The following is a 26,385-nucleotide window of genomic DNA, read 5'->3' as shown; positions in this document are numbered from 1 at the left end:
CGTTTTTCGGTTTGTATTTGCGTCTTTGAGTGCGTTTTTGCCTGGGACAGTAAGGTCGTATCTAGTTGAAATTGATATCACGTACTGAGGTCGGTAGTCGCTTGGCGGTGTCAGAGTTTTAAAATTGTAAGTGAAGGCATCGAGGAGTTACGGACGTTTATGCAGCATGATTTGAAACACGAAGAGCAGAGACGCGCCGCGCCGCCTGGCCCAGTGAGCGTAGTTTGCTTTGATATAGGACCGTGTGGCGACGTAAAAAAATACTAGTTTCCACAGTAGAATGAAAGGAGAGTATCGGAAAGTGGTTAATTTGTAATTACATGTGACGAAGAAGTAGCTTTTGCGTGAGTTTGTGTAATCCGTTTTTCTTTTCGGTTTGTATTTGCGTCTTTGAGTGCGTTTTTGCCTGGGACAGTAAGGTCGTATCTAGTTGAAATTGATATCACGTACTGAGGTCGGTAGTCGCTTGGCGGTGTCAGAGTTTTAAAATTGTAAGTGAAGGCATCGAGGAGTTACGGACGTTTATGCAGCATGTTTTGAAAAACACGATGAGCAGAGACGCGCCGCGCCGCGCCGCCTGGCCCAGTGAGCGTACTTTGGTTTGATATCGGACCGTGTGGCGAGGTAAAAAAATACTAGTTTCCACAGTGGAATGAAAGGAGAGTAACGGAAAGTGTTTAATTTGTAACTACATAAGACGAAAACGTAGCTTTTGCGCGAGTTTGTGTGATCCGTTTTTCGGTTTGTATTTGCGTCTTTGAGTGCGTTTTTGCCTGGGACAGTAAGGTCGTATCTAGTTGAAATTGATATCACGTACTGAGGTCGGTAGTCGCTTGGCGGTGTCAGAGTTTTAAAATTGTAAGTGAAGGCATCGAGGAGTTACGGACGTTTATGCAGCATGATTTGAAACACGAAGAGCAGAGACGCGCCGCGCCGCCTGGCCCAGTGAGCGTAGTTTCCTTTGATATAGGACCGTGTGGCGAGGTAAAAAATACTAGTTTCCACAGTAGAATGAAAGGAGAGTATCGGAAAGTGGTTAATTTGTAATTACATGTGACGAAGAAGTAGCTTTTGCGTGAGTTTGTGTAATCCGTTTTTCTTTTCGGTTTGTATTTGCGTCTTTGAGTGCGTTTTTGCCTGGGACAGTAAGGTCGTATCTAGTTGAAATTGATATCACGTACTGAGGTCGGTAGTCGCTTGGCGGTGTCAGAGTTTTAAAATTGTAAGTGAAGGCATCGAGGAGTTACGGACGTTTATGCAGCATGATTTGAAACACGAAGAGCAGAGACGCGCCGCGCCGCCTGGCCCAGTGAGCGTAGTTTGCTTTGATATAGGACCGTGTGGCGACGTAAAAAAATACTAGTTTCCACAGTAGAATGGAAGGAGAGTATCGGAAAGTGGTTAATTTGTAATTACATGTGACGAAGAAGTAACTTTTGCGTGAGTTTGTGTAATCCGTTTTTCTTTTCGGTTTGTATTTGCGTCTTTGAGTGCGTTTTTGCCTGGGACAGTAAGGTCGTATGTAGTTGAAATTGATATCACGTACTGAGGTCGGTAGTCGCTTGGCGGTGTCAGAGTTTTAAAGTTGTAAGTGAAGGCATCGAGGAGTTACGGACGTTTATGCAGCATGTTTTGAAAAACACGATGAGCAGAGACGCGCCGCGCCGCGCCGCCTGGCCCAGTGAGCGTACTTTGGTTTGATATCGGACCGTGTGGCGAGGTAAAAAAATACTAGTTTCCACAGTGGGATGAAAGGAGAGTAACGGAAAGTGTTTAATTTGTAACTACATAAGACGAAAACGTAGCTTTTGCGCGAGTTTGTGTGATCCGTTTTTCGGTTTGTATTTGCGTCTTTGAGTGCGTTTTTGCCTGGGACAGTAAGGTCGTATCTAGTTGAAATTGATATCACGTACTGAGGTCGGTAGTCGCTTGGCGGTGTCAGAGTTTTAAAATTGTAAGTGAAGGCATCGAGGAGTTACGGACGATTATGCAGCATGATTTGAAACACGAAGAGCAGAGACGCGCCGCGCCGCCTGGCCCAGTGAGCGTAGTTTGCTTTGATATAGGACCGTGTGGCGACGTAAAAAAATACTAGTTTCCACAGTAGAATGAAAGGAGAGTATCGGAAAGTGGTTAATTTGTAATTACATGTGACGAAGAAGTAGCTTTTGCGTGAGTTTGTGTAATCCGTTTTTCTTTTCGGTTTGTATTTGCGTCTTTGAGTGCGTTTTTGCCTGGGACAGTAAGGTCGTATTTAGTTGAAATTGATATCACGTACTGAGGTCGGTAGTCGCTTGGCGGTGTCAGAGTTTTAAAATTGTAAGTGAAGGCATCGAGGAGTTACGGACGTTTATGCAGCATGTTTTGAAAAACACGATGAGCAGAGACGCGCCGCGCCGCGCCGCCTGGCCCAGTGAGCGTACTTTGCTTTGATATCGGACCGTGTGGCGAGGTAAAAAAATACTAGTTTCCACAGTGGAATGAAAGGAGAGTAACGGAAAGTGTTTAATTTGTAACTACATAAGACGAAAACGTAGCTTTTGCGCGAGTTTGTGTGATCCGTTTTTCGGTTTGTATTTGCGTCTTTGAGTGCGTTTTTGCCTGGGACAGTAAGGTCGTATCTAGTTGAAATTGATATCACGTACTGAGGTCGGTAGTCGCTTGGCGGTGTCAGAGTTTTAAAATTGTAAGTGAAGGCATCGAGGAGTTACGGACGTTTATGCAGCATGATTTGAAACACGAAGAGCAGAGACGCGCCGCGCCGCCTGGACAAGTGAGCGTAGTTTGCTTTGATATAGGACCGTGTGGCGACGTAAAAAAATACTAGTTTCCACAGTAGAATGAAAGGAGAGTATCGGAAAGTGGTTAATTTGTAATTACATGTGACGAAGAAGTAGCTTTTGCGTGAGTTTGTGTAATCCGTTTTTCTTTTCGGTTTGTATTTGCGTCTTTGAGTGCGTTTTTGCCTGGGACAGTAAGGTCGTATTTAGTTGAAATTGATATCACGTACTGAGGTCGGTAGTCGCTTGGCGGTGTCAGAGTTTTAAAATTGTAAGTGAAGGCATCGAGGAGTTACGGACGTTTATGCAGCATGATTTGAAACACGAAGAGCAGAGACGCGCCGCGCCGCCTGGACAAGTGAGCGTAGTTTGCTTTGATATAGGACCGTGTGGCGACGTAAAAAAATACTAGTTTCCACAGTGGAATGAAGGGAGAGTATCGGAAAGTGGTTAATTTGTAATTACATGTGACGAAGAAGTAGCTTTTGCGTGAGTTTGTGTAATCGGTTTTTCTTTTCGGTTTGTATTTGCGTCTTTGAGTGCGTTTTTGCCTGGGACAGTAAGGTCGTATTTAGTTGAAATTGATATCACGTACTGAGGTCGGTAGTCGCTTGGCGGTGTCAGAGTTTTAAAATTGTAAGTGAAGGCATCGAGGAGTTACGGACGTTTATGCAGCATGTTTTGAAAAACACGATGAGCAGAGACGCGCCGCGCTGCGCCGCCTGGCCCAGTGAGCGTACTTTGCTTTGATATCGGACCGTGTGGCGAGGTAAAAAAATACTAGTTTCCACACTGGAATGAAAGGAGAGTAACGGAAAGTGTTTAATTTGTAACTACATAAGACGAAAACGTAGCTTTTGCGCGAGTTTGTGTGATCCGTTTTTCGGTTTGTATTTGCGTCTTTGAGTACGTTTTTGCCTGGGACAGTAAGGTCGTATCTAGTTGAAATTGATATCACGTACTGAGGTCGGTAGTCGCTTGGCGGTGTCAGAGTTTTACAATTGTAAGTGAAGGCATCGAGGAGTTACGGACGTTTATGCAGCATGATTTGAAACAAGAAGAGCAGAGACGCGCCGCGCCGCCTGGCCCAGTGAGCGTAGTTTGCTTTGATATAGGACCGTGTGGCGACGTAAAAAAATACTAGTTTCCACAGTAGAATGAAAGGAGAGTATCGGAAAGTGGTTAATTTGTAATTACATGTGACGAAGAAGTAGCTTTTGCGTGAGTTTGTGTAATCCGTTTTTCTTTTCGGTTTGTATTTGCGTCTTTGAGTGCGTTTTTGCCTGGGACAGTAAAGTCGTATGTAGTTGAAATTGATATCACGCACTGAGGTCGGTAGTCGCTTGGCGGTGTCAGAGTTTTAAAATTGTAAGTGAAGGCATCGAGGAGTTACGGACGTTTATGCAGCATGTTTTGAAAAACACGATGAGCACAGACGCGCCGCGCCGCGCCGCCTGGCCCAGTGAGCGTACTTTGCTTTGATATAGGACCGTGTGGCGAGGTAAAAAAATACTAGTTTCCACAGTGGAATGAAAGGAGAGTAACGGAAAGTGTTTAATTTGTAACTACATAAGACGAAAACGTAGCTTTTGCGCGAGTTTGTGTGATCCGTTTTTCGGTTTGTATTTGCGTCTTTGAGTGCGTTTTTGCCTGGGACAGTAAGGTCGTATCTAGTTGAAATTGATATCACGTACTGAGGTCGGTAGTCGCTAGGCGGTGTCAGAGTTTAAAAATTGTAAGTGAAGGCATCGAGGAGTTACGGACGTTTATGCAGCATGATTTGAAACACGAAGAGCAGAGACGCGCCGCGCCGCCTGGCCCAGTGAGCGTAGTTTGCTTTGATATAGGACCGTGTGGCGACGTAAAAAAATACTAGTTTCCACAGTAGAATGAAAGTAGCGTATCGGAAAGTGGTTAATTTGTAATTACATGTGACGAAGAAGTAGCCTTTGCGTGAGTTTGTGTAATCCGTTTTTCTTTTCGGTTTGTATTTGCGTCTTTGAGTGCGTTTTTGCCTGGGACAGTAAGGTCGTATGTAGTTGAAATTGATATCACGTACTGAGGTCGGTAGTCGCTTGGCGGTGTCAGAGTTTTAAAATTGTAAGTGAAGGCATCGAGGAGTTACGGACGTTTATGCAGCATGTTTTGAAAAACACGATGAGCAGAGACGCACCGCGCCGCGCCGCCTGGCCCAGTGAGCGTACTTTGCTTTGATATAGGACCGTGTGGCGACGTAAAAAAATACTAGTTTCCACAGTAGAATGAAAGGAGAGTATCGGAAAGTGGTTAATTTGTAATTACATGTGACGAAGAAGTAGCTTTTGCGTGAGTTTGTGTAATCCGTTTTTCTTTTCGGTTTGTATTTGCGTCTTTGAGTGCGTTTTTGCCTGGGACAGTAAGGTCGTATTTAGTTGAAATTGATATCACGTACTGAGGTCGGTAGTCGCTTGGCGGTGTCAGAGTTTTAAAATTGTAAGTGAAGGCATCGAGGAGTTACGGACGTTTATGCAGCATGATTTGAAACACGAAGAGCAGAGACGCGCCGCGCCGCCTGGCCCAGTGAGCGTACTTTGGTTTGATATCGGACCGTGTGGCGACGTAAAAAAATACTAGTTTCCACAGTGGAATGAAAGGAGAGTAACGGAAAGTGTTTAATTTGTAACTACATAAGACGAAAACGTAGCTTTTGCGCGAGTTTGTGTGATCCGTTTTTCGGTTTGTATTTGCGTCTTTGAGTGCGTTTTTGCCTGGGACAGTAAGGTCGTATCTAGTTAAAATTGATATCACGTACTGAGGTCGGTAGTCGCTTGGCGGTGTCAGAGTTTTAAAATTGTAAGTGAAGGCATCGAGGAGTTACGGACGTTTATGCAGCATGATTTGAAACACGAAGAGCAGAGACGCGCCGCGCCGCCTGGACAAGTGAGCGTAGTTTGCTTTGATATAGGACCGTGTGGCGACGTAAAAAAATACTAGTTTCCACAGTGGAATGAAAGGAGAGTATCGGAAAGTGGTTAATTTGTAATTACATGTGACGAAGAAGTAGCTTTTGCGTGAGTTTGTGTAATCGGTTTTTCTTTTCGGTTTGTATTTGCGTCTTTGAGTGCGTTTTTGCCTGGGACAGTAAGGTCGTATTTAGTTGAAATTGATATCACGTACTGAGGTCGGTAGTCGCTTGGCGGTGTCAGAGTTTTAAAATTGTAAGTGAAGGCATCGAGGAGTTACGGACGTTTATGCAGCATGTTTTGAAAAACACGATGAGCAGAGACGCGCCGCGCTGCGCCGCCTGGCCCAGTGAGCGTACTTTGCTTTGATATAGGACCGTGTGGCGAGGTAAAAAAATACTAGTTTCCACAGTGGAATGAAAGGAGAGTAACGGAAAGTGTTTAATTTGTAACTACATAAGACGAAAACGTAGCTTTTGCGCGAGTTTGTGTGATCCGTTTTTCGGTTTGTATTTGCGTCTTTGAGTGCGTTTTTGCCTGGGACAGTAAGGTCGTATCTAGTTAAAATTGATATCACGTACTGAGGTCGGTAGTCGCTTGGCGGTGTCAGAGTTTTAAAATTGTAAGTGAAGGCATCGAGGAGTTACGGACGTTTATGCAGCATGATTTGAAACACGAAGAGCAGAGACGCGCCGCGCCGCCTGGACAAGTGAGCGTAGTTTGCTTTGATATAGGACCGTGTGGCGACGTAAAAAAATACTAGTTTCCACAGTAGAATGAAAGGAGAGTATCGGAAAGTGGTTAATTTGTAATTACATGTGACGAAGAAGTAGCTTTTGCGTGAGTTTGTGTAATCCGTTTTTCTTTTCGGTTTGTATTTGCGTCTTTGAGTGCGTTTTTGCCTGGGACAGTAAAGTCGTATGTAGTTGAAATTGATATCACGCACTGAGGTCGGTAGTCGCTTGGCGGTGTCAGAGTTTTAAAATTGTAAGTGAAGGCATCGAGGAGTTACGGACGTTTATGCAGCATGTTTTGAAAAACACGATGAGCACAGACGCGCCGCGCCGCGCCGCCTGGCCCAGTGAGCGTACTTTGCTTTGATATAGGACCGTGTGGCGAGGTAAAAAAATACTAGTTTCCACAGTGGAATGAAAGGAGAGTAACGGAAAGTGTTTAATTTGTAACTACATAAGACGAAAACGTAGCTTTTGCGCGAGTTTGTGTGATCCGTTTTTCGGTTTGTATTTGCGTCTTTGAGTGCGTTTTTGCCTGGGACAGTAAGGTCGTATCTAGTTGAAATTGATATCACGTACTGAGGTCGGTAGTCGCTAGGCGGTGTCAGAGTTTAAAAATTGTAAGTGAAGGCATCGAGGAGTTACGGACGTTTATGCTGCATGATTTGAAACACGAAGAGCAGAGACGCTCCGCGCCGCCTGGCCCAGTGAGCGTAGTTTGCTTTGATATAGGACCGTGTGGCGACGTAAAAAAATACTAGTTTCCACAGTAGAATGAAAGTAGCGTATCGGAAAGTGGTTAATTTGTAATTACATGTGACGAAGAAGTAGCCTTTGCGTGAGTTTGTGTAATCCGTTTTTCTTTTCGGTTTGTATTTGCGTCTTTGAGTGCGTTTTTGCCTGGGACAGTAAGGTCGTATGTAGTTGAAATTGATATCACGTACTGAGGTCGGTAGTCGCTTGGCGGTGTCAGAGTTTTAAAATTGTAAGTGAAGGCATCGAGGAGTTACGGACGTTTATGCAGCATGTTTTGAAAAACACGATGAGCAGAGACGCGCCGCGCCGCGCCGCCTGGCCCAGTGAGCGTACTTTGCTTTGATATCGGACCGTGTGGCGAGGTAAAAAAATACTAGTTTCCACAGTGGAATGAAAGGAGAGTAACGGAAAGTGTTTAATTTGTAACTACATAAGACGAAAACGTAGCTTTTGCGCGAGTTTGTGTGATCCGTTTTTCGGTTTGTATTTGCGTCTTTGAGTGCGTTTTTGCCTGGGACAGTAAGGTCGTATTTAGTTGAAATTGATATCACGTACTGAGGTCGGTAGTCGCTTGGCGGTGCCAGAGTTTTAAAATTGTAAGTGAAGGCATCGAGGAGTTACGGACGTTTATGCAGCATGATTTGAAACACGAAGAGCAGAGACGCTCCGCGCCGCCTGGCCCAGTGAGCGTAGTTTGCTTTGATATAGGACCGTGTGGCGACGTAAAAAAATACTACTTTCCACAGTAGAATGAAAGGAGAGTATCGGAAAGTGGTTAATTTGCAATTACATGTGACGAAGAAGTAGCTTTTGCGTGAGTTTGTGTAATCCGTTTTTCTTTTCGGTTTGTATTTGCGTCTTTGAGTGCGTTTTTGCCTGGGACAGTAAGGTCGTATTTAGTTGAAATTGATATCACGTACTGAGATCGGTAGTCGCTTGGCGGTGTCAGAGTTTTAAAATTGTAAGTGAAGGCATCGAGGAGTTACGGACGTTTATGCAGCATGTTTTGAAAAACACGATGAGCAGAGACGCGCCGCGCCGCGCCGCCTGGCCCAGTGAGCGTACTTTGCTTTGATATCGGACCGTGTGGCGAGGTAAAAAAATACTAGTTTCCACAGTGGAATGAAAGGAGAGTAACGGAAAGTGTATAATTTGTAACTACATAAGACGAAAACGTAGCTTTTGCGCGAGTTTTTGTGATCCGTTTTTCGGTTTGTATTTGCGTCTCTGAGTGCGTTTTTGCCTGGGACAGTAAGGTCGTATCTAGTTGAAATTGATATCACGTACTGAGGTCGGTAGTCGCTTGGCGGTGTCAGAGTTTTAAAATGGTAAGTGAAGGCATCGAGGAGTTACGGACGTTTATGCAGCATGTTTTGAAAAACACGATGAGCAGAGACGCGCCGCGCCGCGCCGCCTGGCCCAGTGAGCGTACTTTGCTTTGATATCGGACCGTGTGGCGAGGTAAAAAAATACTAGTTTCCACAGTGGAATGAAAGGAGAGTAACGGAAAGTGTTTAATTTGTAACTACATAAGATGAAAACGTAGCTTTTGCGCGAGTTTGTGTGATCCGTTTTTCGGTTTGTATTTGCGTCTTTGAGTGCGTTTTTGCCTGGGACAGTAAGGTCGTATCTAGTTGAAATTGATATCACGTACTGAGGTCGGTAGTCGCTTGGCGGTGTCAGAGTTTTAAAATTGTAAGTGAAGGCATCGAGGAGTTACGGACGTTTATGCAGCATGATTTGAAACACGAAGAGCAGAGACGCGCCGCGCCGCCTGGCCCAGTGAGCGTAGTTTGCTTTGATATAGGACCGTGTGGCGACGTAAAAAAATACTAGTTTCCACAGTAGAATGAAAGGAGAATATCGGAAAGTGGTTAATTTGTAATTACATGTGACGAAGAAGTAGCTTTAGCGTGAGTTTGTGTAATCCGTTTTTCTTTTCGGTTTGTATTTGCGTCCTTGAGTGCGTTTTTGCCTGGGACAGTAAGGTCGTATTTAGTTGAAATTGATATCACGTACTGAGGTCGGTAGTCGCTTGGCGGTGTCAGAGTTTTAAAATTGTAAGTGAAGGCATCGAGGAGTTACGGACGTTTATGCAGCATGTTTTGAAAAACACGATGAGCAGAGACGCGCCGCGCCGCGCCGCCTGGCCCAGTGAGCGTACTTTGCTTTGATATCGGACCGTGCGGCGAGGTAAAAAAATACTAGTTTCCACAGTGGAATGAAAGGAGAGTAACGGAAAGTGTATAATTTGTAACTACATAAGACGAAAACGTAGCTTTTGCGCGAGTTTTTGTGATCCGTTTTTCGGTTTGTATTTGCGTCTTTGAGTGCGTTTTTGCCTGGGACAGTAAGGTCGTATCTAGTTGAAATTGATATCACGTACTGAGGTCGGTAGTCGCTTGGCGGTGTCAGAGTTTTAAAATTGTAAGTATTGGCATCGAGGAGTTACGGACGTTTATGCAGCATGTTTTGAAAAACACGATGAGCAGAGACGCGCCGCGCCGCGCCGCCTGGCCCAGTGAGCGTACTTTGCTTTGATATCGGACCGTGTGGCGAGGTAAAAAAATACTAGTTTCCACAGTGGAATGAAAGGAGAGTAACGGAAAGTGTTTAATTTGTAACTACATAAGACGAAAACGTAGCTTTTGCGCGAGTTTGTGTGATCCGTTTTTCGGTTTGTATTTGCGTCTTTGAGTGCGTTTTTGCCTGGGACAGTAAGGTCGTATCTAGTTGAAATTGATATCACGTACTGAGGTCGGTAGTCGCTTGGCGGTGTCAGAGTTTTAAAGTTGTAAGTGAAGGCATCGAGGAGTTACGGACGTTTATGCAGCATGATTTGAAACACTAAGAGCAGAGACGCGCCGCGCCGCCTGGCCCAGTGAGCATAGTTTGCTTTGATATAGGACCGTGTGGCGACGTAAAAAAATACTAGTTTCCACAGTAGAATGAAAGGAGAGTATCGGAAAGTGGTTAATTTGTAATTACATGTGACGAAGAAGTAGCTTTTGCGTGAGTTTGTGTAATACGTTTTTCTTTTCGGTTTGTATTTGCGTCTTTGAGTGCGTTTTTGCCTGGGACAGTAAGGTCGTATGTAGTTGAAATTGATATCACGTACTGAGGTCGGTAGTCGCTTGGCGGTGTCAGAGTTTTAAAATTGTAAGTGAAGGCATCGAGGAGTTACGGACGTTTATGCAGCATGTTTTGAAAAACACGATGAGCAGAGACGCGCCGCGCCGCGCCGCCTGGCCCAGTGAGCGTACTTTGCTTTGATATCGGACCGTGTGGCGAGGTAAAAAAATACTAGTTTCCACAGTGGAATGAAAGGAGAGTAACGGAAAGTGTTTAATTTGTAACTACATAAGACGAAAACGTAGCTTTTGCGCGAGTTTGTGTGATCCGTTTTTCGGTTTGTATTTGCGTCTTTGAGTGCGTTTTTGCCTGGGACAGTAAGGTCGTATCTAGTTGATATTGATATCACGTACTGAGGTCGGTAGTCGCTTGGCGGTGTCAGAGTTTTAAAATTGTAAGTGAAGGCATCGAGGAGTTACGGACGTTTATGCAGCATGATTTGAAACACGAAGAGCAGAGACGCGCCGCGCCGCCTGGCCCAGTGAGCGTAGTTTGCTTTGATATAGGACCGTGTGGCGACGTAAAAAAATACTAGTTTCCACAGTAGAATGAAAGGAGAATATCGGAAAGTGGTTAATTTGTAATTACATGTGACGAAGAAGTAGCTTTTGCGTGAGTTTGTGTAATCCGTTTTTCTTTTCGGTTTGTATTTGCGTCTTTGAGTGCGTTTTTGCCTGGGACAGTAAGGTCGTATTTAGTTGAAATTGATATCACGTACTGAGGTCGGTAGTCGCTTGGCGGTGTCAGAGTTTTAAAATTGTAAGTGAAGGCATCGAGGAGTTACGGACGTTTATGCAGCATGTTTTGAAACACGAAGAGCAGAGACGCGCCGCGCCGCCTGGCCCAGTGAGCGTAGTTTGCTTTGATATAGGACCGTGTGGCGACGTAAAAAAATACTAGTTTCCACAGTAGAATGAAAGGAGAGTATCGGAAAGTGGTTAATTTGTAATTACATGTGACGAAGAAGTAGCTTTTGCGTGAGTTTGTGTAATCCGTTTTTCTTTTCGGTTTGTATTTGCGTCTTTGAGTGCGTTTTTGCCTGGGACAGTAAGGTCGTATTTAGTTGAAATTGATATCACGTACTGAGGTCGGTAGTCGCTTGGCGGTGTCAGAGTTTTAAAATTGTAAGTGAAGGCATCGAGGAGTTACGGACGTTTATGCAGCATGTTTTGAAAAACACGATGAGCAGAGACGCGCCGCGCCGCGCCGCCTGGCCCAGTGAGCGTACTTTGCTTTGATATCGGACCGTGTGGCGAGGTAAAAAAATACTAGTTTCCACAGTGGAATGAAAGGAGAGTAACGGAAAGTGTTTAATTTGTAACTACATAAGACGAAAACGTAGCTTTTGCGCGAGTTTGTGTGATCCGTTTTTCGGTTTGTATTTGCGTCTTTGAGTGCGTTTTTGCCTGGGACAGTAAGGTCGTATTTAGTTGAAATTGATATCACGTACTGAGGTCGGTAGTCGCTTGGCGGTGTCAGAGTTTTAAAATTGTAAGTGAAGGCATCGAGGAGTTACGGACGTTTATGCAGCATGATTTGAAACACGAAGAGCAGAGACGCGCCGCGCCGCCTGGCCCAGTGAGCGTAGTTTGCTTTGATATAGGACCGTGTGGCGACGTAAAAAAATACTAGTTTCCACAGTAGAATGAAAGGAGAGTATCGGAAAGTGGTTAATTTGTAATTACATGTGACGAAGAAGTAGCTTTTGCGTGAGTTTGTGTAATCCGTTTTTCTTTTCGGTTTGTATTTGCGTCTTTGAGTGCGTTTTTGCCTGGGACAGTAAGGTCGTATGTAGTTGAAATTGATATCACGTACTGAGGTCGGTAGTCGCTTGGCGGTGTCAGAGTTTTAAAATTGTAAGTGAAGGCATCGAGGAGTTACGGACGTTTGTGCAGCATGTTTTGAAAAACACGATGAGCAGAGACGCGCCACGCCGCGCCGCCTGGCCCAGTGAGCGTAGTTTGCTTTGATATCGGACCGTGTGGCGAGGTAAAAAAATACTAGTTTCCACAGTGCAATGAAAGGAGACTAACGGAAAGTGTTTAATTTGTAACTACATAAGACGAAAACGTAGCTTTTGCGCGAGTTTGTGTGATCCGTTTTTCGGTTTGTATTTGCGTCTTTGAGTGCGTTTTTGCCTGGGACAGTAAGGTCGTATTTAGTTGAAATTGATATCACGTACTGAGGTCGGTAGTCGCTTGGCGGTGTCAGAGTTTTAAAATTGTAAGTGAAGGCATCGAGGAGTTACGGACGTTTATGCAGCATGATTTGAAACACGAAGAGCAGAGACGCGCCGCGCCGCCTGGCCCAGTGAGCGTAGTTTGCTTTGATATAGGACCGTGTGGCGACGTAAAAAAATACTAGTTTCCACAGTAGAATGAAAGGAGAGTATCGGAAAGTGGTTAATTTGTAATTACATGTGACGAAGAAGTAGCTTTTGCGTGAGTTTGTGTAATCCATATTTCTTTTCGGTTTGTATTTGCGTCTTTGAGTGCGTTTTTGCCTGGGACAGTAAGGTCGTTTGTAGTTGAAATTGATATCACGTACTGAGGTCGGTAGTCGCTTGGCGGTGTCAGAGTTTTAAAATTGTAAGTGAAGGCATCGAGGAGTTACGGACGTTTGTGCAGCATGTTTTGAAAAACACGATGAGCAGAGACGCGCCGCGCCGCGCCGCCTGGCCCAGTGAGCGTAGTTTGCTTTGATATCGGACCGTGTGGCGAGGTAAAAAAATACTAGTTTCCACAGTGGAATGAAAGGAGAGTAACGGAAAGTGTTTAATTTGTAACTACATAAGACGAAAACGTAGCTTTTGCGCGAGTTTGGGTGATCCGTTTTTCGGTTTGTATTTGCGTCTTTGAGTGCGTTTTTGCCTGGGACAGTAAGGTCGTATCTAGTTGAAATTGATATCACGTACTGAGGTCGGTAGTCGCTTGGCGGTGTCAGAGTTTTAAAATTGTAAGTGAAGGCATCGAGGAGTTACGGACGTTTATGCAGCGTGATTTGAAACACGAAGAGCAGAGACGCGCCGCGCCGCCTGGCCCAGTGAGCGTAGTTTGCTTTGATATAGGACCGTGTGGCGACGTAAAAAAATTCTAGTTTCCACAGTAGAATGAAAGGAGAGTATCGGAAAGTGGTTAATTTGTAATTACATGTGACGAAGAAGTAGCTTTTGCGTGAGTTTGTGTAATCCGTTTTGCTTTTCGGTTTGTATTTGCGTCTTTGAGTGCGTTTTTGCCTGGGACAGTAAGGTCGTATGTAGTTGAAATTGATATCACGTACTGAGGTCGGTAGTCGCTTGGCGGTGTCAGAGTTTTAAAATTGTAAGTGAAGGCATCGAGGAGTTACGGACGTTTGTGCAGCATGTTTTGAAAAACACGATGAGCAGAGACGCGCCGCGCCGCGCCGCCTGGCCCAGTGAGCGTAGTTTGCTTTGATATCGGACCGTGTGGCGAGGTAAAAAAATACTAGTTTCCACAGTGGAATGAAAGGAGAGTAACGGAAAGTGTTTAATTTGTAACTACATAAGACGAAAACGTAGCTTTTGCGCGAGTTTGTGTGATCCGTTTTTCGGTTTGTATTTGCGTCTTTGAGTGCGTTTTTGCCTGGGACAGTAAGGTCGTATGTAGTTGAAATTGATATCACGTACTGAGGTCGGTAGTCGCTTGGCGGTGTCAGAGTTTTAAAATTGTAAGTGAAGGCATCGAGGAGTTACGGACGTTTATGCAGCATGATTTGAGACACGAAGAGCAGAGACGCGCCGCGCCGCCTGGCCCAGTGAGCGTAGTTTGCTTTGATATAGGACCGTGTGGCGACGTAAAAAAATACTAGTTCCCACAGTAGAATGAAAGGAGAGTATCGGAAAGTGGTTAATTTGTAATTACATGTGACGAAGAAGTAGCTTTTGCGTGAGATTGTGTAATCCGTTTTTCTTTTCGGTTTGTGTTTGCGTCTTTGAGTGCGTTTTTGCCTGGGACAGTAAGGTCGTATTTAGTTGAAATTGATATCACGTACTGAGGTCGGTAGTCGCTTGGCGGTGTCAGAGTTTTAAAATTGTAAGTGAAGGCATCGAGGAGTTACGGACGTTTATGCAGCATGTTTTGAAAAACACGATGAGCAGAGACGCGCCGCGCCGCGCCGCCTGGCCCAGTGAGCGTACTTTGGTTTGATATCGGACCGTGTGGCGAGGTAAAAAAATACTAGTTTCCACAGTGGAATGAAAGGAGAGTAACGGAAAGTGTTTAATTTGTAACTACATAAGACGAAAACGTAGCTTTTGCGCGAGTTTGTGTGATCCGTTTTTCGGTTTGTATTTGCGTCTTTGAGTGCGTTTTTGCCTGGGACAGTAAGGTCGTATCCAGTTGAAATTGATATCACGTACTGAGGTCGGTAGTCGCTTGGCGGTGTCAGAGTTTGAAAATTGTAAGTGAAGGCATCGAGGAGTTACGGACGTTTATGCAGCATGATTTGAAACACGAGGAGCAGAGACGCGCCGCGCCGCCTGGCCCAGTGAGCGTAGTTTGCTTTGATATAGGACCGTGTGGCGACGTAAAAAAATACTAGTTTCCACAGTAGAATGAAAGGAGAGTATCGGAAAGTGGTTAATTTGTAATTACATGTGACGAAGAAGTAGCTTTTGCGTGAGTTTGTGTAATCCGTTTTTCTTTTCGGTTTGTATTTGCGTCTTTGAGTGCGTTTTTGCCTGGGACAGTAAGGTCGTATTTAGTTGAAATTGATATCACGTACTGAGGTCGGTAGTCGCTTGGCGGTGTCAGAGTTTTAAAATTGTAAGTGAAGGCATCGAGGAGTTACGGACGTTTATGCAGCATGTTTTGAAAAACACGATGAGCAGAGACGCGCCGCGCCGCGCCGCCTGGCCCAGTGAGCGTAATTTGGTTTGATATCGGACCGTGTGGCGAGGTAAAAAAATACTAGTTTCCACAGTGGAACGAAAGGAGAGTAACGGAAAGTGTTTAATTTGTAACTACATAAGACGAAAACGTAGCTTTTGCGCGAGTTTGTGTGATCCGTTTTTCGGTTTGTATTTGCGTCTTTGAGTGCGTTTTTGCCTGGGACAGTAAGGTCGTATCTAGTTGAAATTGATATCACGTACTGAGGTCGGTAGTCGCTTGGCGGTGTCAGAGTTTTAAAATTGTAAGTGAAGGCATCGAGGAGTTACGGACGTTTATGCAGCATGATTTGAAACACGAAGAGCAGAGACGCGCCGCGCCGCCTGGCCCAGTGAGCGTACTTTGGTTTGATATCGGACCGTGTGGCGAGGTAAAAAAATACTAGTTTCCACAGTGGAATGAAAGGAGAGTAACGGAAAGTGTTTAATTTGTAACTACATAAGACGAGAACGTAGCTTTTGCGCGAGTTTGTGTGATCCGTTTTTCGGTTTGTATTTGCGTCTTTGAGTGCGTTTTTGCCTGGGACAGTAAGGTCGTATCTAGTTGAAATTGATATCACGTACTGAGGTCGGTAGTCGCTTGGCGGTGTCAGAGTTTTAAAATTGTAAGTGAAGGCATCGAGGAGTTACGGACGTTTATGCAGCATGATTTGAAACACGAAGAGCAGAGACGCGCCGCGCCGCGCCGCCTGGCCCAGTGAGCGTAGTGTGCTTTGATATAGGACCGTGTGGCGACGTAAAAAAATACTAGTTTCCACAGTAGAATGAAAGGAGAGTATCGGAAAGTGGTTAATTTGTAATTACATGTGACGAAGAAGTAGCTTTTGCGTGAGTTTGTGTAATCCGTTTTTCTTTTCGGTTTGTATTTGCGTCTTTGAGTGCGTTTTTGCCTGGGACAGTAAGGTCGTATTTAGTTGAAATTGATATCACGTACTGAGGTCGGTAGTCGCTTGGCGGTGTCAGAGTTTTAAAATTGTAAGTGAAGGCATCGAGGAGTTACGGACGTTTATGCAGCATGTTTTGAAAAACACGATGAGCAGAGACGCGCCGCGCCGCGCCGCCTGGCCCAGTGAGCGTAATTTGGTTTGATATCGGACCGTGTGGCGAGGTAAAAAAATACTAGTTTCCACAGTGGAACGAAAGGAGAGTAACGGAAAGTGTTTAATTTGTAACTACATAAGACGAAAACGTAGCTTTTGCGCGAGTTTGTGTGATCCGTTTTTCGGTTTGTATTTGCGTCTTTGAGTGCGTTTTTGCCTGGGACAGTAAGGTCGTATCTAGTTGAAATTGATATCACGTACTGAGGTCGGTAGTCGCTTGGCGGTGTCAGAGTTTTAAAATTGTAAGTGAAGGCATCGAGGAGTTACGGACGTTTATGCAGCATGATTTGAAACACGAAGAGCAGAGACGCGCCGCGCCGCCTGGCCCAGTGAGCGTAGTTTGCTTTGATATAGGACCGTGTGGCGACGTAAAAAAATACTAGTTTCCACAGTGGAATGAAAGGAGAGTAACGGAAAGTGTTTAATTTGTAACTACATAAGACGAAAACGTAGCTTTTGCGCGAGTTTGTGTGATCCGTTTTTCGGTTTGTATTTGCGTCTTTGAGTGCGTTTTTGCCTGGGACAGTAAGGTCGTATCTAGTTGAAATTGATATCACGTACTGAGGTCGGTAGTCGCTTGGCGGTGTCAGAGTTTTAAAATTGTAAGTGAAGGCATCGAGGAGTTACGGACGTTTATGCAGCATGATTTGAAACACGAAGAGCAGAGACGCTCCGCGCCGCCTGGCCCAGTGAGCGTAGTTTGCTTTGATATAGGACCGTGTGGCGACGTAAAAAAATACTAGTTTCCACAGTAGAATGAAATGAGAGTATCGGAAAGTGGTTAATTTGTAATTACATGTGACGAAGAAGTAGCTTTTGCGTGAGTTTGTGTAATCCGTTTTTCTTTTCGGTTTGTATTTGCGTCTTTGAGTGCGTTTTTGCCTGGGACAGTAAGGTCGTATTTAGTTGAAATTGATATCACGTACTGAGGTCGGTAGTCGCTTGGCGGTGTCAGAGTTTTAAAATTGTAAGTGAAGGCATCGAGGAGTTACGGACGTTTATGCAGCATGTTTTGAAAAACACGATGAGCAGAGACGCGCCGCGCCGCGCCGCCTGGCCCAGTGAGCGTACTTTGCTTTGATATCGGACCGTGTGGCGAGGTAAAAAAATACTAGTTTCCACAGTGGAATGAAAGGAGAGTAACGGAAAGTGTTTAATTTGTAACTACATAAGACGAAAACGTAGCTTTTGCGCGAGTTTGTGTGATCCGTTTTTCGGTTTGTATTTGCGTCTTTGAGTGCGTTTTTGCCTGGGACAGTAAGGTCGTATCTAGTTGAAATTGATATCACGTACTGAGGTCGGTAGTCGCTTGGCGGTGTCAGAGTTTTAAAATTGTAAGTGAAGGCATCGAGGAGTTACGGACGTTTATGCAGCATGATTTGAAACACGAAGAGCAGAGACGCGCCGCGCCGCCTGGCCCAGTGAGCGTAGTTTGCTTTGATATAGGACCGTGCGGCGACGTAAAAAAATACTAGTTTCCACAGTAGAATGAAAGGAGAGTATCGGAAAGTGGTTAATTTGTAATTACATGTGACGAAGAAGTAGCTTTTGCGTGAGTTTGTGTAATCCGCTTTTCTTTTCGGTTTGTATTTGCGTCTTTGAGTGCGTTTTTGCCTGGGACAGTAAGGTCGTATGTAGTTGAAATTGATATCACGTACTGAGGTCGGTAGTCGCTTGGCGGTGTCAGAGTTTTAAAATTGTAAGTGAAGGCATCGAGGAGTTACGGACGTTTATGCAGCATGTTTTGAAAAACACGATGAGCAGAGACGCGCCGCGCCGCGCCGCCTGGCCCAGTGAGCGTACTTTGCTTTGATATCGGACCGTGTGGCGAGGTAAAAAAATACTAGTTTCCACAGTGGAATGAAAGGAGAGTAACGGAAAGTGTTTAATTTGTAACTACATAAGACGAAAACGTAGCTTTTGCGCGAGTATGTGTGATCCGTTTTTCGGTTTGTATTTGCGTCTTTGAGTGCGTTTTTGCCTGGGACAGTAAGGTCGTATCTAGTTGAAATTGATATCACGTACTGAGGTCGGTAGTCGCTTGGCGGTGTCAGAGTTTTAAATCTGTAAGTGAAGGCATCGAGGAGTTACGGACGTTTATGCAGCATGATTTGAAACTCGAAGAGCAGAGACGCGCCGCGCCGCCTGGCCCAGTGAGCGTAGTTTGCTTTGATATAGGACCGTGTGGCGACGTAAAAAAATACTAGTTTCCACAGTAGAATGAAAGGAGAGTATCGGAAAGTGGTTAATTTGTAATTACATGTGACGAAGAAGTAGCTTTTGCGTGAGTTTGTGTAATCCGTTTTTCTTTTCGGTTTGTATTTGCGTCTTTGAGTGCGTTTTTGCCTGGGACAGTAAGGTCGTATTTAGTTGAAATTGATATCACGTACTGAGGTCGGTAGTGGCTTGGCGGTGTCAGAGTTTTAAAATTGTAAGTGAAGGCATCGAGGAGTTACGGACGTTTATGCAGCATGTTTTGAAAAACACGATGAGCAGAGACGCGCCGCGCCGCGCCGCCTGGCTCAGTGAGCGTACTTTGGTTTGATATCGGACCGTGTGGCGAGGTAAAAAAAATACTAGTTTCCACAGTGGAATGAAAGGAGAGTAACGGAAAGTGTTTAATTTGTAACTACATAAGACGAAAACGTAGCTTTTGCGCGAGTTTGTGTGATCCGTTTTTCGGTTTGTATTTGCGTCTTTGAGTGCGTTTTTGCCTGGGACAGAAAGGTCATATCTAGTTGAAATTGATATCACGTACTGAGGTCGGTAGTCGCTTGGCGGTGTCAGAGTTTTAAAATTGTAAGTGAAGGCATCGAGGAGTTACGGACGTTTATGCAGCATGATTTGATACACGAAGAGCAGAGACGCGCCGCGCCGCCTGGCCCAGTGAGCGTAGTTTGCTTTGATATAGGACCGTGTGGCGACGTAAAAAAATACTAGTTTCCACAGTGGAATGAAAGGAGAGTAACGGAAAGTGTTTAATTTGTAACTACATAAGACGAAAACGTAGCTTTTGCGCGAGTTTGTGTGATCCGTTTTTCGGTTTGTATTTGCGTCTTTGAGTGCGTTTTTGCCTGGGACAGTAAGGTCGTATCTAGTTGAAATTGATATCACGTACTGAGGTCGGTAGTCGCTTGGCGGTGTCAGAGTTTTAAAATTGTAAGTGAAGGCATCGAGGAGTTACGGACGTTTATGCAGCATGATTTGAAACACGAAGAGCAGAGACGCGCCGCGCCGCCTGGCCCAGTGAGCGTAGTTTGCTTTGATATAGGACCGTGTGGCGACGTAAAAAAATACTAGTTTCCACAGTAGAATGAAAGGAGAGTATCGGAAAGTGGTTAATTTGTAATTACATGTGACGAAGAAGTAGCTTTTGCGTGAGTTTGTGTAATCCGTTTTTCTTTTCGGTTTGTATTTGCGTCCTTGAGTGCGTTTTTGCCTGGGACAGTAAGGTCGTGTTTAGTTGAAATTGATATCACGTACTGAGGTCGGTAGTCGCTTGGCGGTGTCAGAGTTTGAAAATTGTAAGTGAAGGCATCGAGGAGTTACGGACGTTTATGCAGCATGATTTGAAACACGAAGAGCAGAGACGCGCCGCGCCGCCTGGCCCAGTGAGCGTAGTTTGCTTTGATATAGGACCGTGTGGCGACGTAAAAAAATACTAGTTTCCACAGTAGAATGAAAGGAGAGTATCGGAAAGTGGTTAATTTGTAATTACATGTGACGAAGAAGTAGCTTTTGCGTGAGTTTGTGTAATCCGTTTTTCTTTTCGGTTTGTATTTGCGTCTTTGAGTGCGTTTTTGCCTGGGACAGTAAGGTCGTATTTAGTTGAAATTGATATCACGTACTGAGGTCGGTAGTGGCTTGGCGGTGTCAGAGTTTTAAAATTGTAAGTGAAGGCATCGAGGAGTTACGGACGTTTATGCAGCATGTTTTGAAAAACACGATGAGCAGAGACGCGCCGCGCCGCGCCGCCTGGCCCAGTGAGCGTACTTTGGTTTGATATCGGACCGTGTGGCGAGGTAAAAAAATACTAGTTTCCACAGTGGAATGAAAGGAGAGTAACGGAAAGTGTTTAATTTGTAACTACATAAGACGAAAACGTAGCTTTTGCGCGAGTTTGTGTGATCCGTTTTTCGGTTTGTATTTGCGTCTTTGAGTGCGTTTTTGCCTGGGACAGTAAGGTCGTATCTAGTTGAAATTGATATCACGTACTGAGGTCGGTAGTCGCTTGGCGGTGTCAGAGTTTTAAAATTGTAAGTGAAGGCATCGAGGAGTTACGGACGTTTATGCAGCATGATTTGAAACACGAAGAGCAGAGACGCGCCGCGCCGCCTGGCCCAGTGAGCGTAGTTTGCTTTGATATAGGACCGTGTGGCGACGTAAAAAAATACTAGTTTCCACAGTGGAATGAAAGGAGAGTAACGGAAAGTGTTTAATTTGTAACTACATAAGACGAAAACGTAGCTTTTGCGCGAGTTTGTGTGATCCGTTTTTCGGTTTGTATTTGCGTCTTTGAGTGCGTTTTTGCCTGGGACAGTAAGGTCGTATCTAGTTGAAATTGATATCACGTACTGAGGTCGGTAGTCGCTTGGCGGTGTCAGAGTTTTAAAATTGTAAGTGAAGGCATCGAGGAGTTACGGACGTTTATGCAGCATGATTTGAAACACGAAGAGCAGAGACGCGCCGCGCCGCCTGGCCCAGTGAGCGTAGTTTGCTTTGATATAGGACCGTGTGGCGACGTAAAAAAATACTAGTTTCCACAGTAGAATGAAAGGAGAGTATCGGAAAGTGGTTAATTTGTAATTACATGTGACGAAGAAGTAGCTTTTGCGTGAGTTTGTGTAATCCGTTTTTCTTTTCGGTTTGTATTTGCGTCCTTGAGTGCGTTTTTGCCTGGGACAGTAAGGTCGTGTTTAGTTGAAATTGATATCACGTACTGAGGTCGGTAGTCGCTTGGCGGTGTCAGAGTTTTAAAATTGTAAGTGAAGGCATCGAGGAGTTACGGACGTTTATGCAGCATGATTTGAAACACGAAGAGCAGAGACGCGCCGCGCCGCCTGGCCCAGTGAGCGTAGTTTGCTTTGATATAGGACCGTGTGGCGACGTAAAAAAATACTAGTTTCCACAGTAGAATGAAAGGAGAGTATCGGAAAGTGGTTAATTTGTAATTACATGTGACGAAGAAGTAGCTTTTGCGTGAGTTTGTGTAATCCGTTTTTCTTTTCGGTTTGTATTTGCGTCTTTGAGTGCGTTTTTGCCTGGGACAGTAAGGTCGTATTTAGTTGAAATTGATATCACGTACTGAGGTCGGTAGTGGCTTGGCGGTGTCAGAGTTTTAAAATTGTAAGTGAAGGCATCGAGGAGTTACGGACGTTTATGCAGCATGTTTTGAAAAACACGATGAGCAGAGACGCGCCGCGCCGCGCCGCCTGGCCCAGTGAGCGTACTTTGGTTTGATATCGGACCGTGTGGCGAGGTAAAAAAATACTAGTTTCCACAGTGGAATGAAAGGAGAGTAACGGAAAGTGTTTAATTTGTAACTACATAAGACGAAAACGTAGCTTTTGCGCGAGTTTGTGTGATCCGTTTTTCGGTTTGTATTTGCGTCTTTGAGTGCGTTTTTGCCTGGGACAGTAAGGTCGTATCTAGTTGAAATTGATATCACGTACTGAGGTCGGTAGTCGCTTGGCGGTGTCAGAGTTTTAAAATTGTAAGTGAAGGCATCGAGGAGTTACGGACGTTTATGCAGCATGATTTGAAACACGAAGAGCAGAGACGCGCCGCGCCGCCTGGCCCAGTGAGCGTAGTTTGCTTTGATATAGGACCGTGTGGCGACGTAAAAAAATACTAGTTTCCACAGTGGAATGAAAGGAGAGTAACGGAAAGTGTTTAATTTGTAACTACATAAGACGAAAACGTAGCTTTTGCGCGAGTTTGTGTGATCCGTTTTTCGGTTTGTATTTGCGTCTTTGAGTGCGTTTTTGCCTCGGACAGTAAGGTCGTATCTAGTTGAAATTGATATCACGTACTGAGGTCGGTAGTCGCTTGGCGGTGTCAGAGTTTTAAAATTGTAAGTGAAGGCATCGAGGAGTTACGGACGTTTATGCAGCATGATTTGAAACACGAAGAGCAGAGACGCGCCGCGCCGCCTGGCCCAGTGAGCGTAGTTTGCTTTGATATAGGACCGTGTGGCGACGTAAAAAAATACTAGTTTCCACAGTAGAATGAAAGGAGAGTATCGGAAAGTGGTTAATTTGTAATTACATGTGACGAAGAAGTAGCTTTTGCGTGAGTTTGTGTAATCCGTTTTTCTTTTCGGTTTGTATTTGCGTCCTTGAGTGCGTTTTTGCCTGGGACAGTAAGGTCGTGTTTAGTTGAAATTGATATCACGTACTGAGGTCGGTAGTCGCTTGGCGGTGTCAGAGTTTTAAAATTGTAAGTGAAGGCATCGAGGAGTTACGGACGTTTATGCAGCATGATTTGAAACACGAAGAGCAGAGACGCGCCGCGCCGCCTGGCCCAGTGAGCGTAGTTTGCTTTGATATAGGACCGTGTGGCGACGTAAAAAAATACTAGTTTCCACAGTAGAATGAAAGGAGAGTATCGGAAAGTGGTTAATTTGTAATTACATGTGACGAAGAAGTAGCTTTTGCGTGAGTTTGTGTAATCCGTTTTTCTTTTCGGTTTGTATTTGCGTCTTTGAGTGCGTTTTTGCCTGGGACAGTAAGGTCGTATTTAGTTGAAATTGATATCACGTACTGAGGTCGGTAGTGGCTTGGCGGTGTCAGAGTTTTAAAATTGTAAGTGAAGGCATCGAGGAGTTACGGACGTTTATGCAGCATGTTTTGAAAAACACGATGAGCAGAGACGCGCCGCGCCGCGCCGCCTGGCCCAGTGAGCGTACTTTGGTTTGATATCGGACCGCGTGGCGAGGTAAAAAAATACTAGTTTCCACAGTGGAATGAAAGGAGAGTAACGGAAAGTGTTTAATTTGTAACTACATAAGACGAAAACGTAGCTTTTGCGCGAGTTTGTGTGATCCGTTTTTCGGTTTGTATTTGCGTCTTTGAGTGCGTTTTTGCCTGGGACAGTAAGGTCGTATCTAGTTGAAATTGATATCACGTACTGAGGTCGGTAGTCGCTTGGCGGTGTCAGAGTTTTAAAATTGTAAGTGAAGGCATCGAGGAGTTACGGACGTTTATGCAGCATGATTTGAAACACGAAGAGCAGAGACGCGCCGCGCCGCCTGGCCCAGTGAGCGTAGTTTGCTTTGATATAGGACCGTGTGGCGACGTAAAAAAATACTAGTTTCCACAGTGGAATGAAAGGAGAGTAACGGAAAGTGTTTAATTTGTAACTACATAAGACGAAAACGTAGCTTTTGCGCGAGTTTGTGTGATCCGTTTTTCGGTTTGTATTTGCGTCTTTGAGTGCGTTTTTGCCTGGGACAGTAAGGTCGTATCTAGTTGAAATTGATATCACGTACTGAGGTCGGTAGTCGCTTGGCGGTGTCAGAGTTTTAAAATTGTAAGTGAAGGCATCGAGGAGTTACGGACGTTTATGCAGCATGATTTGAAACACGAAGAGCAGAGACGCGCCGCGCCGCCTGGCCCAGTGAGCGTAGTTTGCTTTGATATAGGACCGTGTGGCGACGTAAAAAAATACTAGTTTCCACAGTAGAATGAAAGGAGAGTATCGGAAAGTGGTTAATTTGTAATTACATGTGACGAAGAAGTAGCTTTTGCGTGAGTTTGTGTAATCCGTTTTTCTTTTCGGTTTGTATTTGCGTCCTTGAGTGCGTTTTTGCCTGGGACAGTAAGGTCGTATTTAGTTGAAATTGATATCACGTACTGAGGTCGGTAGTCGCTTGGCGGTGTCAGAGTTTTAAAATTGTAAGTGAAGGCATCGAGGAGTTACGGACGTTTATGCAGCATGTTTTGAAAAACACGATGAGCAGAGACGCGCCGCGCCGCGCCGCCTGGCCCAGTGAGCGTACTTTGGTTTGATATCGGACCGTGTGGCGAGGTAAAAAAATACTAGTTTCCACAGTGGAATGAAAGGAGATTAACGGAAAGTGTTTAATTTGTAACTACATAAGACGAAAACGTAGCTTTTGCGCGAGATTGTGTAATCCGTTTTTCTTTTCGGTTTGTATTTGCGTCTTTGAGTGCGTTTTTGCCTGGGACAGTAAGGTCGTATTTAGTTGAAATTGATATCACGTACTGAGGTCGGTAGTCGCTTGGCGGTGTCAGAGTTTTAAAATTGTAAGTGAAGGCATCGAGGAGTTACGGACGTTTATGCAGCATGTTTTGAAAAACACGATGAGCAGAGACGCGCCGCGCCGCGCCGCCTGGCCCAGTGAGCGTACTTTGGTTTGATATCGGACCGTGTGGCGAGGTAAAAAAATACTAGTTTCCACAGTGGAATGAAAGGAGAGTAACGGAAAGTGTTTAATTTGTATTTACATAAGACGAAAACGTAGCTTTTGCGCGAGTTTGTGTGATCCGTTTTTCGGTTTGTATTTGCGTCTTTGAGTGCGTTTTTGCCTGGGACAGTAAGGTCGTATCTAGTTGAAATTGATATCACGTACTGAGGTCGGTAGTCGCTTGGCGGTGTCAGAGTTTTAAAATTGTAAGTGAAGGCATCGAGGAGTTACGGACGTTTATGCAGCATGATTTGAAACACGAAGAGCAGAGACGCGCCGCGCCGCCTGGCCCAGTGAGCGTAGTTTGCTTTGATATAGGACCGTGTGGCGACGTAAAAAAATACTAGTTTCCACAGTAGAATGAAAGGAGAGTATCGGAAAGTGGTTAATTTGTAATTACATGTGACGAAGAAGTAGCTTTTGCGTGAGTTTGTGTAATCCGTTTTTCTTTTCGGTTTGTATTTGCGTCCTTGAGTGCGTTTTTGCCTGGGACAGTAAGGTCGTATTTAGTTGAAATTGATATCACGTACTGAGGTCGGTAGTCGCTTGGCGGTGTCAGAGTTTTAAAATTGTAAGTGAAGGCATCGAGGAGTTACGGACGTTTATGCAGCATGTTTTGAAAAACACGATGAGCAGAGACGCGCCGCGCCGCGCCGCCTGGCCCAGTGAGCGTACTTTGGTTTGATATCGGACCGTGTGGCGAGGTAAAAAAATACTAGTTTCCACAGTGGAATGAAAGGAGATTAACGGAAAGTGTTTAATTTGTAACTACATAAGACGAAAACGTAGCTTTTGCGAGAGATTGTGTAATCCGTTTTTCTTTTCGGTTTGTATTTGCGTCTTTGAGTGCGTTTTTGCCTGGGACAGTAAGGTCGTATTTAGTTGAAATTGATATCACGTACTGAGGTCGGTAGTCGCTTGGCGGTGTCAGAGTTTTAAAATTGTAAGTGAAGGCATCGAGGAGTTACGGACGTTTATGCAGCATGTTTTGAAAAACACGATGAGCAGAGACGCGCCGCGCCGCGCCGCCTGGCCCAGTGAGCGTACTTTGGTTTGATATCGGACCGTGTGGCGAGGTAAAAAAATACTAGTTTCCACAGTGGAATGAAAGGAGATTAACGGAAAGTGTTTAATTTGTAACTACATAAGACGAAAACGTAGCTTTTGCGCGAGATTGTGTAATCCGTTTTTCTTTTCGGTTTGTATTTGCGTCTTTGAGTGCGTTTTTGCCTGGGACAGTAAGGTCGTATTTAGTTGAAATTGATATCACGTACTGAGGTCGGTAGTCGCTTGGCGGTGTCAGAGTTTTAAAATTGTAAGTGAAGGCATCGAGGAGTTACGGACGTTTATGCAGCATGTTTTGAAAAACACGATGAGCAGAGACGCGCCGCGCCGCGCCGCCTGGCCCAGTGAGCGTACTTTGGTTTGATATCGGACCGTGTGGCGAGGTAAAAAAATACTAGTTTCCACAGTGGAATGAAAGGAGAGTAACGGAAAGTGTTTAATTTGTATTTACATAAGACGAAAACGTAGCTTTTGCGCGAGTTTGTGTGATCCGTTTTTCGGTTTGTATTTGCGTCTTTGAGTGCGTTTTTGCCTGGGACAGT

Source organism: Schistocerca americana, chromosome 11 (genome assembly GCF_021461395.2).
Source record: "Schistocerca americana isolate TAMUIC-IGC-003095 chromosome 11, iqSchAmer2.1, whole genome shotgun sequence".
Classification (NCBI taxonomy): domain Eukaryota; kingdom Metazoa; phylum Arthropoda; class Insecta; order Orthoptera; family Acrididae; genus Schistocerca; species Schistocerca americana.
Note: the sequence above shows the minus strand (reverse complement) of the source record.